Source organism: Bubalus bubalis, chromosome 7, assembly GCF_019923935.1.
Source record: "Bubalus bubalis isolate 160015118507 breed Murrah chromosome 7, NDDB_SH_1, whole genome shotgun sequence".
In the NCBI taxonomy this organism is placed as follows: Eukaryota; Metazoa; Chordata; class Mammalia; order Artiodactyla; family Bovidae; genus Bubalus; species Bubalus bubalis.
Window position 1 is genome coordinate 30,545,454 of NC_059163.1, and position 13,633 is coordinate 30,559,086.

The 13,633-nt window shown below is 39.5% G+C and overlaps 1 pseudogene; it reads right to left on the bottom strand.

The window, feature by feature from the left end:
• Positions 1-613: 613 nt before the first annotated feature.
• On the bottom strand, positions 614-2,527 carry LOC102407603 (annotated as a pseudogene).
• Positions 2,528-13,633: the final 11,106 nt, after the last annotated feature.

Sequence of the window (13,633 nt, forward strand, 5' to 3'; positions counted from 1 at the left end):
CGAGTTTGAGCAAACTCTGGGAGATAGTGAAGGACAGGGAAGCCTGGCATGCTGCAGCCCATAGTTTCAAAAAGAGTCGGACACAACTGAGTGATTAAACAACCACCCAACATTCTCTCCCTCTCTCCTTCACTCTGGGTTAGACTGGCCAGGTGGTCAGAAGGATCCCCCAGTTTCCTCTGGGTACCTCCCTATTTCCTTTCACATGGGTACTTTCTCCTAAGACAACCCTTAAATGTTTAATCCCATCTTAGTATCTGCTTCTTAAAGGACACCAAGGGAAAGTTTAACAGATTACACAAGTAGAGCCCATTGACACTGGAAAGGAGCCAGAGACCAGCATTTACACAACTTGAAGAAAGAAGAACAGAGTTAGTTAAAGCTTTGGAATATAGTTAACACAATCCAATAGCCAATGCAGGGTGACTCTGTACCTTTTTTTTTCAATTTTAAATACAGTTTTATTTGAGACATTGAATTTTTTCTCTTGCAATACAGAGCTTGTAAAGTGCAATGTTTTTCCATGTGCACACACATTCCATGTTCAAGTATCAAGAATGCCCAGTTGTTTACTATAGCAGCTCAACTTTGTAACTGCCACGGGATTTGCTACAAATTTGGGTCCTTCCATGTTTTGTGTGGAACAATGCTATATCTATGCTAGGCTGGCTTAATCAACCTCTTCAATGGTGGGCCCCGAGAAGGCACCACCTGATGGAGGAGCTCCATCACCAAGAAAGCCCCCAGGCATTCCTCCTGGCATTCCCCTGGGCATGCCTCCTGTGCTCTGGTACAGCTTGGTAATGATGGGGTTGTAGAATTTTTCCAACTCCTTCTGCTGGTGTTCAAATTCTTCCTTCCCTGCAGTCTGGTTCTTATCCAGCCAGTTGATTATTTCATTATACTTGTCAAGAATCTTCTGTTTGTCCTCATCATTAATCTTGCCCTGAAGTTTCTCATCCTCAACAGTAGCTTTCATGTTGAAGGCATAGGATTCATGCAAATTCTTTGAAGACACCTTATCCTGATGCTTCTTGTCTTCAGCTTTGTACTTTTCTGCTTCATGAACCATCTGTTCAATGTCATCCTTGCTCAAACAGCCCTTGTCATTAGTGATGGTAATCTTGTTCTCTTATCCTGTGCTCTTTTCCATAGCAAAGACATTGAGAATGCCATTGGCATCAATATCAAAAGTGACTTCGATCTAAGAAACACTATAGGGGCAGGTTGCCAAGCAAGTTGTTATCCTTGGTCATGGTTCACTCACCTTCATAAACCTGAATGAGAACACCAGGCTGGTTGTCAGAGTAGGTGGTGAAAGTCTGCGTCTGCTTGGTAGGAATGGTGGAATTGTGCTTGAGGACACTCGTGACTCCACCAGCAGTGACATCCGACAGCAGCAAGTCTTGAACATTTTCAGATTTGTCTCCAGACAAAATGGCTACCTGGACAGCTGCACCATATGCAAGAGCCTCACCGGGGTTGATGCTCTTATTCAGTTCTTTCCCACTGAAGAAGTTCTGGAGAAGTTTCTGAATCTTGGGGATGCAGGTTGAGCCAACCACCAAGACAATATCGTGGATCTGAGACTTGTCCAGCTTGGCATCCTGAAGGGCTTTCTCCATAGGGTCCAGGGTGCCACAAAACAAGTCAGCATTCAATTCTTCAAATCGGAAGTTGATTCCTTCATAGAGGGAATCAATCTCAATACTGGCCTGGGTTCTGGAAGAGCGAGTGCGCTTAGCAAGCTCAGAAGCAGTACGGAGGCAACAGACAGCCCTCTTGTTCTCACTGATATCCTTCTTGTGTCTGCTCTTGAACTCTGCAAGGAAATGGTTGACCCTGCCATTGTCAAAGTCTTCTCCAGACAAGTATCTCCAGCTATAGATTTAACCTCAAAGATTCCATCCTCAATAGTGAGGATTGACACATCAAAATGCCGCCACCTAAATCAAAGATCAGCACATTTCTCTCTGCTCCAACCTTTTTGTCTAAGCCATAGGCAATAGCAGCAGCAGTTGGTTCACTGATGATTCTAAGTACACGGAGACCAGCAATAGTTCTAGCATCTTTGGTAGCCTGACGCTGAGAGTCATTAAAGTAGGCAAGTACCGTGACAACAGCGTTGGTAACAGTCTTCCCAAGGCAGACTTCTGCAATTTCTTTCCTCTTTGTCAGGACCGTGGATGACATCTCCTCTGGATAAAAACTCTTTGTCTCTCCCTTGTATTCTACTTAAACCTTAGGTCTGCCAGCATCATTTGCCACCATGAAGGGCCAATGTTTCATAACAGATCATCAAATCTTCATCCAATAAGTTGTTTGACATCAAAAACCGTGTTGGTGGGATTCATTGCGACTTGGTTCTATGCAGCATCACCAATCAATCGTCTGGTGTTAGTAAAGGTGACATAGCTTGGGGTGGTTCAGTCCCCTGATCATTGGCAATTATTTCCACCTTTCTGTGCTCTCCCACACAAGAATCGGTGGTGCCAAGATCAATGCCAACTGCAGGTCCCTTAGACATGGTTGCAAAAACGTAGGCCCAGCTCTGCAGGAGGAGAAAGCAGCGATCTGGAAAGCTACCGATGCATCCAATGAGCTGGCTCTGTACTTTAATAGATGGATTTTGAGCAATGTCAAAAAGAGATAACAACGTTTGGATTTGTCAGAACTGATGCTGACTTTTCAGCAATTATGAGTATTGGAGAAGAATTAGCATGAGATTTAGTTGAGAGGAATTGTCAGTGTAGACTCAAAGAATGTCAGAGACTTCCTGAGCCACACTGACTACAGATTTTATCAACACCACATACAGAAGTGATTGGTAATTAACACTTGAAATATATTATTTGGCTCTATTCAGTATGGTTTCCAGAATGAACAGACCAAGAAGCAAAATCTTTTACAAATTAGTACCCTGTTTATATATAGAACCTTTCCAGAGTGATTCTGAGTCTCGCCAGTCCCTCACTGGATCATATCTCATAAAGTGCAAAATTTTGTACTTGGGCTGTAGTGTATTGGTAGAAAGATTCTAGAGCTGTGCTGTCTAATATGGTAGCCACTAGCCTCATCTTATTTTTTAAACTTAAAATTACTTAAATTTGAATAAAATTTAAAATTCAGTAGCTCGCTATACTATTCATACTACAAATGCTCAATAGCCATGCATGTTCATGGTTCCTTCATTGAACAGCGCAGATATAGGACATTTCCAACATCAAAGAATATTTTATTCAACAAGGGATATCCTAGAGGAGAATTTCCAGAAGGAAAAAAGTTATCTGACTTTTTAAAAGTAATTCTGCTATATTTGGTGTGGCGAAAGAGTGTTTCAAGGTCACCAGTTCAGCCCAGCTCCTTCTCACACGTACAAAAGATGCTTAATGACTGCCCTACAAGCCATTGAGATTTTTAGAAACCACCTAGGAGGGCTCAGTTTCATCTAGAATGAGAATCAGTAACCAATATTTCACAGATATCTTCAGCTAATGTGATATTTTTTCACCCATTGCCTAATGAGATTATGTTTTAGGACAATGGAGTACCCTTAGCAACTTTGGGGTAAATGAGCAATGGACATGTGGAAAGGAGGCTGGACCACCCTGTTGCTGAAAGACAGGATGCACGTAGCAGTCTACATGATGCTTAGTGTGTCTGAGAAGAATCAGGGTTTGGGAGTCTCTTGTAGATAGGGGTAGAAATTGAGTTTCAAACAGGAAGTTGAAAGGTAGCATGTCTCACTCTGCAGAGATACCATGGCCATGCTCCTAAGAGAGTCCATGTGTGCAGAGCCTGTTAGGCTTTAGACAGAGGGATGCTATCTCAAACAGAAAACAATCCTGCTAGGATTGTTGACTTCACTGAAGAAAGTAATAGGATATTGAACAGTGACTTAGATAAGTTGATCAATGAAGGTCTCTCAGAGAAGGTGAAACTTGAGTAGAAATACAAATGATAAGAGTCAGTCATGTAAAGACCTAGGAAACAATGCTGCCAGGTTGAAAGAACAGCAAGTATACAGGCACCAAGGCATGAATGCACCTGGCATGTTCTTGGGAGACAGAGAACCAGTGTGGCTGGAACAGAAAGAGAGGGAGAGACTGGAAAAAGATGAAATTGAAGAGTTTACATTGAAGTTTCATCAAAAAGCTTGGATTTGATTCTAACTGGAAAGGAAGGTCATTGGAGAGTTTGGAATAAAGGAGTGACCTTATTTGATTTAGGTTTGCAAAAGTGCTCTCCAGATATTATATGGAAAGGAATTTATTTCAGACAAGGTCCCTATAAAAAAAAAAGAGTCATGCTCAAAAGTGTTTAACTGAAGAGAGTTTAATGAAGGAACAACATACAGAGTAATGCATAGATGAAGGCAGTTAACAAAGCTTAGTGAATTCCCCACAACAGAGAGGAGTTATCAGTATGACAAAGCCTAAAGGGACAAATATAATGTACAGAAGTACCTGAACCCTGAGAGGGCCAAAATAAGAGGAGATCACCCTACAGGAGCTGTTATCCATGGAAGACCACCACCACTGAAAGATGATGGGAAGAATTGGGGCAAAATAAATATGCTTCCTCTCTCTCTTTCCCCCTCTAGTCTTCTACTGGGACTTTCAATTTTCTGGACTCAACCATCCAGGCAAGAGAGATACAGAAGCCAGACAATGTATTTTGTAAAACTGGGGGTCAAAGCAAAGCAGAAAAGGATAGAAGTGAATGTGGAGGGTTGAGCAGCAGTAAATCTGAAAGAACAAATTGAGTATATAGCATGATAATAAGTACTATGGAAAATAAAATGTCAACACAGTATAAAGAGTATTTGTCAATTTTAAATATCATTTCCCAAAATACAGTGGTGGTGAGACATTTATACATATTATGATTAACTAGGTTATTAACCTGGCTTCATTCTACCTAAAGAAAACAGTGCCTATGAAAAATAGCCTCAGTATCTTTTGAGATAAATAAAGGAAGAACCAGTCATAAAAAAATAACAAAAAGCAGGTCATATGGGAAAAATCTACTTTATCTTCTGGGTCTGTTCCCCAGGGTATTCATGCTGGCCTCCCTAGGTCTTAAATAAATATTTTCCCAGGTAGAAATATGAATGATAAATTATTGTGGGTAGACTTTAAAACTATGCTTCCATGAGAAGCAAACATTAACTTCAAGAGGAATGTTCTCATAACCACGGTGCCTAAGACCCAATATTTCTCCCACTTTTGTAACATCTTAGTATTTTCTTCACTCTTCACTCCCAAGTTAAAAAAACTTCAAAACAAGTTGTGAAATGATTAAACTAATCCAAAGTGATTTAACTGTATTCAGAAAATAATAAAAACTTTAAATGAACACAGAAATAAATAGCACTCAAGAAGAAAATCAGAGGCTTAGCAATCATTAAAGAGATAAGATATGCAAATAAGCAGAAAAATATGACAAATGATCAAAAGTATCATCAATAGAAATATATCCAGAAATAACAGAGACAGAATTAGAAGACTGAGACCTTAAAATATTACCATATATTTATTCAAAGCGAAAAACTGAACACAACAAGGAAAGAAATGTAAGATCTACAAAGGAACCAAATGGGATATCTAGACATGAAAATCATAAAAATTAAATTTAAAATCTACTAGAAGCAATTAATTGTAGTTTAAATCCCAGTGAAATTGGGGCCATAGCAATAGTACTTATCCAAATGAAATATTGCACAAAAATTAAAAAGATGGAAAAATCAACAGAAACTCAGTGACCTGTAGAATAATATCAAGTAGTCTAACAGATATAATTAGAGTCCAAAGGGTGAGCAGGAAAAATATTTGAATAACAAATGGCCAGGTATTTTCCAAATTTGAAGAATTCTATCAACAAACAGATCCAGGAAATTCAATGACACCCAAGCAAGATGAACATAAAGAAAATCACACAAAGGCTATTATGATTAAACTGTGGGGGGAAAAGCATTAAAGAGAACATTAAAAAAAAATCACATAAAAAAAGACATGCACAGAAGGAAAAAATAAATGAGAATGTTCACAGACATCTTGTCAGAAAGTATGTAAGCTGTAGGACAGTACAGAGAGAAAACTATCACCAAAAAACGTATATCCAGAGAAAATATTCTTGGGGGAAAAATTAGATTTTTACCAGAAAAACAAAAGCTGAGAGAATTTAATGAATAAACTATTCATGGAAACAAATGTGTGAGTGCTCAGTCATGTACAACTCTTCGCAATGCTTTGGAATGTAGCCCACCAGGCTTCCTCTGTCCACGAATTTTTCAGGCAGAATACCAGAGTGGGTTGCCATTTCCTACTCCAGGGCATCTTCCTGACCCAGGAATCAAACCCACATTTCCTGCATTGCAGGTGGAGTCTTTATCTGCTGAGCCATGTGGTAAGCAAAACAGAACCCTAAAACTATTAAGTTATTGTAATAAGGCAGGAAAATGAAAATAAACACAGAGGATTCCCTAGCAGTCCAGTGGTTAGGACTCCAAAATTTCACTGCCAAGGGCACAGGTTCGATTCCTGGTCAGGGAACTAAATTTAAAAAAAAAGAAAAGAAGCAAAGAAAATAAATACCAAAATGGTAGATTTAAACTTAACCATATCAATAGTTACATGTAAATAGTCTAAATATTTAAATTAAAAGATAGAAACTGTTAACTGGATTATTAAAAAAACACAACTATATATATCAATAGTTACATGTAAATAGTCTAAATATTTAAGTTAAAAGATAGAAACTGTTAACTGGATTATTAAAAAACACAACTATATAGTGCCTCGGAGAAGGCAATGGCAACACCCTCCAGTACTCTTGCCTGGAAAATCCCATGGACAGAGGAGCCTGGTAGGCTGCAGTCCATGGGGTTGCCAAGAGTCAGGCATGACTGAGCGACTTCACTTTCACTTTTCACTTTCATGCATTGGAGAAGGAAATGGCAACCCACTCCAGTGTTCTTGCCTGGAGAATCCCAGGGACGGGGGAGCCTGGTGGGCTGCCGTCTATGGGGTCGCACAGAGTAGGACAGGACTGAAGAGACTTAGCAGCAGCAGCAGCATATAGTGTCTACAAGAAATTAATTTTAAACATAAGACATAGGTTAAAATTTAAAGAATGGAAGAAAGATGTAACTTGTAAACACCAATTATAAGAAAGCTGGAATGACTATTAATATCAGACAATGTTGTGTGTGTGAGTATATATATATATATAACAAATATAATGGTATTATGAAATATTATACTTTTTTTCAAGAGCACACAGAGCATTCATCAAGATAGACTAAAATGTCATGCCATAAAAACTAGCTTTGACAAATTTAGAAGGATTAAAATTATACCACACATACTAGGTGGCACTAGTGGTAGGGGTAAAGAATCCACCTGCCAGTGCAGGAAATATAAGAAACTCGGGTTTGATCCCTGGGTGGGAAAGATCCCCTGGAGGAGGAAATGGCAACCCACTCCAGTATTTTTGCCTGAAAGATTCCATGGACAGAGGACCCTGGCGGGCCCCAGTCCATGGGGTCACAAAGAATCAGACTAAAACTGAGCATACATACATTCATTACTTTACTACATTAAATTAAATTAGAAATAGCTAGAAAAAAAAAAAAAGAAAAGAAAATAGAAAATTCCCAAATATTTGGAAAATAAACTTTTAAGCAGCATCAAAGAAGAAATCACACACACACACACAAAATATAAAACTGTTTTAAAATACATGAGATTAAAACCCAATATACTGGAATTTGTGGGGCATAGCTAAAACAGAGCTTTTAGAGGATTTTACAGCTCTAATTGGTTGTATTAGTAAAGATCTCAAAACAATGGCCTAAGTGTCATTCTTAAGAAGCTAGAAAAATAAGAACAGATTAAACCCAAGGTAAGTAGAAGGAAGAAAGTAATAAATAATAGAAATCAAGAAAAACAGAAAAGCAAATAGTAAAGAATCAAACCGAAATGAAGCTGCTTCAAAAAAAAAAAATCAATGAAGTTCAAAAACTAGTAGCTAAACTTACAAGGAGGAAAAAAAAGAGAAAAAATTACCAATATCAAGAATGAAACTGAGAATATCACTAGTAATATAACAAAAACATTGGCAAAAAAACTGACAAACTTTGATGAAATGGCAAACTTTCTTGAAAGGCAAATTACCAAACACTGCCTGAATAAGCAAAAGAAAATCTCAATAACCTTAAGTCTATCATTGTTGTCTAGTTGCTAAGTTATGTCTGACTTTGTGACCCCATGGACGGCAGCACCTCAGGCTCCCCTGTCCTTCACTATCTCCTGGAGATTGCTCAGATTCATGTCCACTGAGTTGGGGATGCCATCCAGCCATTTCATCCTCTTCTGCTGTGAGACCATTGTTAACATGTGGTGCCTGGGTTTGACTTAACCTTTTCCTCATCCTTTCCTGAAATGTCAAGTCCAGTCTTATCACTACTGCTGTCATTGTGGGCATTTGCTGCTAATTGTGAATCTGGTAGCAAAATGCACGTTGGAATTGCCTGCTTAGTGCAGTTCCCCAAAGTGGAAGCCTGTCCTGGTGCAAGCAAGTAGGAGAGCCTCATAGGGGCAGGAGCCCTCCAGGCCTTTGGGGCTAAAAGGGATGAGGGCAGGGGCCCAAAGCTGCCAGCACCAGTGTGATTCCTGTTACCTATTTGCTCTATTCCAATAAAGTAGAGTTTCACACGCACATCCACACCCAAAATGAACTGTCTAATGAGCTTAAGAGGCCAGAATGACTCTAATAGTTAATTCTAATAACTCTGTTTTCCCACCAAGATTGGGAGGTGAGAATGTCCACTGCTGCTTCTAGTCAAAATTTTATTGAAAGCTTTTATACAAAAGGAAGACATTTTTTAAAATTCAAATTTGAAAGAAAAGTAAAATTCTTTCCAGAATACATAATCATGTCCACTATTTAGATGACTAAGGCATCTCCCATGGACAGAGGAGCCTGGAGGGAGGGCTGCAGTCCATAGGGTTGCAAAGAGTCAGACACGACTGAAGCAGCTTTGCACAAGGAATCCAGTTTTTTAAAAAAACTACTTAAAACTAATAACCTAGTTATTGTTGTTCAGTCACTAAATTGTGTCCGACCCCAGGGTCTATAGCCCACCAGGCTCCTCTGTCCATGGGATTTCCCAGGTGATAATACAGGAGTGGATTGCCATTTTCCTTTCCAGAGGATCTTCCTGACCCAGGGACCAAACCCTGCATAGGCAGGCAGATTCTTTACCACTGAGCCACCAGGGAAGCCCAACAATCTAGTTAAACATGATCAAAAGATATACATAAATCAACTATATTTCTACTTCATAACAATAAACAATTGGAAATTGAAATTTTAAAATAATACCATTTCTAGTAGCATTAGAAACATGAAATGCTGAGAAATAAATTCAATAAAATATGTTCAAGAATTGTTTAATGAAAGTAACAAAATATTGCTAAGAACAATTAAAGGAGATCAAAAGAAATGGACATAGATACCATGTTTCTCCCTGGAGTAGGGCATGGCAACCCACTTCAGTATTCTTGCCAGGAGAATCCCCACGGACAGAGGAGCCTGGAGGGCTACAGTCCATAGGGTCACAGAGTCAGACACGACTGAAATGACTGAGCACGCACCATGTTTCTGGAGTGGAAGAATCAATATTTAGAAAACAAATCTTTCCAAACCGACTTCAAATATGGTAATCATCTTGCCCTCCTGCAGTATGTCATCCAGACTATCACTAGAGTGACCTTGCTAAATTGCAAATTTGATCATGTAATTCATCTACTTAAAAAATCTTTTATGGTTCCCCAGGGCTAATAGGATAAAGCTTAGATTCCTCAGGATAATACAGGGCACTCTGATCAGAACCCACCTACTGCTCTTTACAATGCCTTCTGACTGAAATACCCACTTTTATCCCATTGGTGAACTCCTTTCTACTCTCCAAGATCCAGACTTGACCTTGATCCATGAAGACTTTTCTCATCTACCCAAGATTTAACCACTGCCTCTTTTAAGTCTATAGAACTCTGTGTTAGCCCTTTTCAATATTGCCATAATTTATTTGATAATCTCTATCTCCCCAAAACAGACTGTGGGCTCTTTTGTCATCTCCATCTTGAGGATAGGGACTGTAGCTCATTCATTTTTGTTTCTCCAGCTCTAGTATCTCACCTAGCACATAGTAGGCACTCAGTAATTTTTTTAATAAATCATAGTCTGATCTACTGATTGGATGAAACAGAATAGGCGTTCTTTCAAAGATGAAAGACTCAAACAGGTTAAATTTCAGAAGTGAATGGGATCCCTTCTCTAAGTTTGGCTAAGATAAATATGAAAAGGACATTTCATAACAGGAAGAATTATTAAACATTCTTATTCTGGCTCCCTCCTCATCCTGGCTTTACTTCTAATCTAAAGCAGTTCTGAGGAAATTATGTTTGACCACAAGCTCCACAAACTATTTCTAGTTTCTCATACTAAATCCAAGAGATTTTTTATAATATGTCATCTATAGCCTCATTTTACCTCAATCTTCAAATTCACTCTCACCCGATTTTACTCTCTCTTCCACACTAGACAAATTTCCCCAGGGAAGAATGGAGATATTTATAGCAGCCAAATAAAGAACTCTCCCAGAAAGTCAGGGAAGTTTGGCCCAAGGAAGTTTGCCCACTTCCTTTTCACCATCCACAGATTATTAGTTTATGCCCACCTCTCAGCCCTCTGGAATTAGCTGTTCCCCTTTCTAGAGCTTGATTCTCCTGCATTTGTATTGTCTGTGACCTGTAGGTTTGGCTTTATGCACATTCTTTTACAAATCTTTTCATGGATTTCCAAAATTATATTGACATAACTTTTCCAGATAAAAGAGTCCGGGCACCCCATTAAAATTAATTTCCTTTTGGTAACTGGAAATAAACCTACTTGTGCTAAATGATCTTCAATATTTAATAATTATTCAATACTAATTTACTATTTGTATTTGAAACAAAGTCTGAACAATAGAGAGCTACGCAGAAAACATGACAAAGCTAAAATGAAGGCAGGAAGACTACTGGGAGAATTCCAGAAGTTCCTGTTCCAACCAGGGCAAAAGCTGGCAAAATTGATAGGGGCAAAGCGTGCCTTCTGGAATGGCTTGTCTCCCCCTGTGTGTAACCTGATGCCCTCTCATGTGGCTTTTCTCTCCCACCCTGTCAACCGGCTCTGAGGAAATATTCCCAAATTTCTTCACCCTGAAGCTGTACCTAAATGTGTAGTAAGAAAGAATGAATTTCTTCTCCTCAGGATTTGCCTTTTATAGGAGGACAAAGGTCTTTCCAACCTCACTTTGGTTTAAATCCAAAGGAATTATTTTTAGAAAGAAGCAAAGCAAAAGACAGAGGGAGCAGATTTATTACTTCCCTTACAGAGGAAGAGGAGAGTGCAAGGAATCGAACCTGAATCTCGTGCATTGCAGGCAGATTCTTTACCACTGAGCCACCTGGGAAGCCACCACGTTTAATATTTAGTAAATGGTCATAACCTTGCTTAACTTTTTGCTCCACACTGTGGGGTGAGCATCAGGCCTGGTTAAATATCACTGCTTCAGAAAGCGTGTTACCTCTGTCTTCCTACAGGGCCCAGGTTTAGAATAAATAAAATTATTATAAGTGAAGAGAAGTAAGAGAATATATTTTGAGTCACAAAAGGGATTGTTCAGTAACTCCCTCTTTTAGTCAGATAAGGAATGTTACAGTCCAGTGAGAGATGTGAAATATATATATATGTATGTATGTGTGTGTGTGTGTGTGTGTGCATGTGTGTGTGTGTATACATGAAAAATATTTATGGACTTCCCTGGCAGACCAGTGGTTAAGCCTTCATCTTCCAATGCAGGGGGTGTGTGTTCAATCCCTGGTCAGCGAGCTAAGATCATACATGCCTCTGGGTCAAAAAAACAAAACATAAAACTGAAGCAATATTGTAACAAATTTAATAAAGACTTTTAAAATATGTTCTGCTGCTGCTAAGTCACTTCAGTCGTGGCTGACTCTGTGCGACCCCATTGACGGCAGCCCACCAGTCTTCCCCATCCCTGGGATTCTCCAGGCAAGAACACTGGAGTGGGTTGCCATTTCCTTCTCCAATGCATGAAAGTGAAAAGTGAAAGTGAAATCACTCAGTCGTGTCCAACTCTTAGCGACACCATGGACTGCAGCTCACCCAGCTCCTCCGTCCATGGGAGTTTCCAGGCAAGAGTACTGGAGTGGGTCGCCAGTGCCTTCTCCAAATATGTTCTACATTAAAAAAAAAAAAAAAAAACTTAACAAAAGAATATTTAAAGAAAGTTACTAAGGCTTCTTAAAGGCCCAAAGCAACATCTTAACTGGTGAAATAAAGGCTGAATTTTGGCAGAAGGAGAGGTGAGGAGTAGATGACTGGTCACCTGCGTGTACCTGAGGTGCCCAGCAGGTGCCTAATCTGTAGCACAGTTGGGGCTCAGACCTGGGAAGAGGGAAGCAGATGTTATAGGAGTCTGTTTTCTTTCAGACCAAGGACTATCTTGAGAAAGATTGGTCTGCTTCTGTGAAAGTGAGAATCAGCTACACAAGCTTGGTTGAAAGCAGATGTTTCAAGGTCAGAAAGGAAAACTCACAGAGCCTGCTCCTCACATAACCCCTGACCCAGCTCTCCTGGCCTTCTGTCTGATTCCCAGGGTCACCTGTGCAGAACAGAGTCACCAAAGCCCCGTCATGCCAACGGGTGCTAGGATCCAAAAATAATTGGCAAACATCTGTTCTCAAGGTCTCCTTTTATTCCATGTTAAGTGCTCCACAAAAAAATCTCTCTAAAATGCATCCCAAGAGGCATCTTAAAATTCTTGGCTCCTTTCCACTCCCCTTTATGGTTATCCACGTGCTCCAGTCCTCACTTTCTCACTTTCTTTAGATCTCTGCTCCATGTCAGCTTTTTTTTTTCCCCCCAAGGTTTCACAGTACGTGTTTTATTTTATTTTTTTTTGAATTTTTGAAAAGCATGATTTATTTCATGATATATGTGTGTATGTATATATAATATATCCAACTTAAGATTGTATTGGTGATGACAATAGGTTGTTTTTTTTTTTAAACTTTACATAATTGTATTAGTTTTGCCAAATATCAAAGTGAATCCGCCACAGGCACACATGTGTTCCCCATCCTGAACCCTCCTCCCTCCTCCCTCCCCATACCATCCCTCTGGGTCGTCCCAGTGCACTAGCCCCAAGCATCCAGTATCGTGCATCGAACCTGGACTGGCAACTCGTTTCATACATGATAGTTTACATGTTTCAATGCCATTCTCCCAAATCTTCCCACCCTCTCCCTCTCCCACAGAGTCCATAAGACTGTTCTATACATCAGTGTCTCTTTTGCTATCTCATACACAGGGTTATTGTTACCATCTTTCTAAATTCCATATATATGCGTTAGTATACTGTATTGGTGTTTTTCTTTCTGGCTTACTTCACTCTGTATAATAGGCTCCAGTTTCATCCACCTCATTAGAACTGATTCAAATGTATTCTTTTTAATGGCTGAGTAATACTCCATTGTGTATATGTACCATAGCTTTCTTA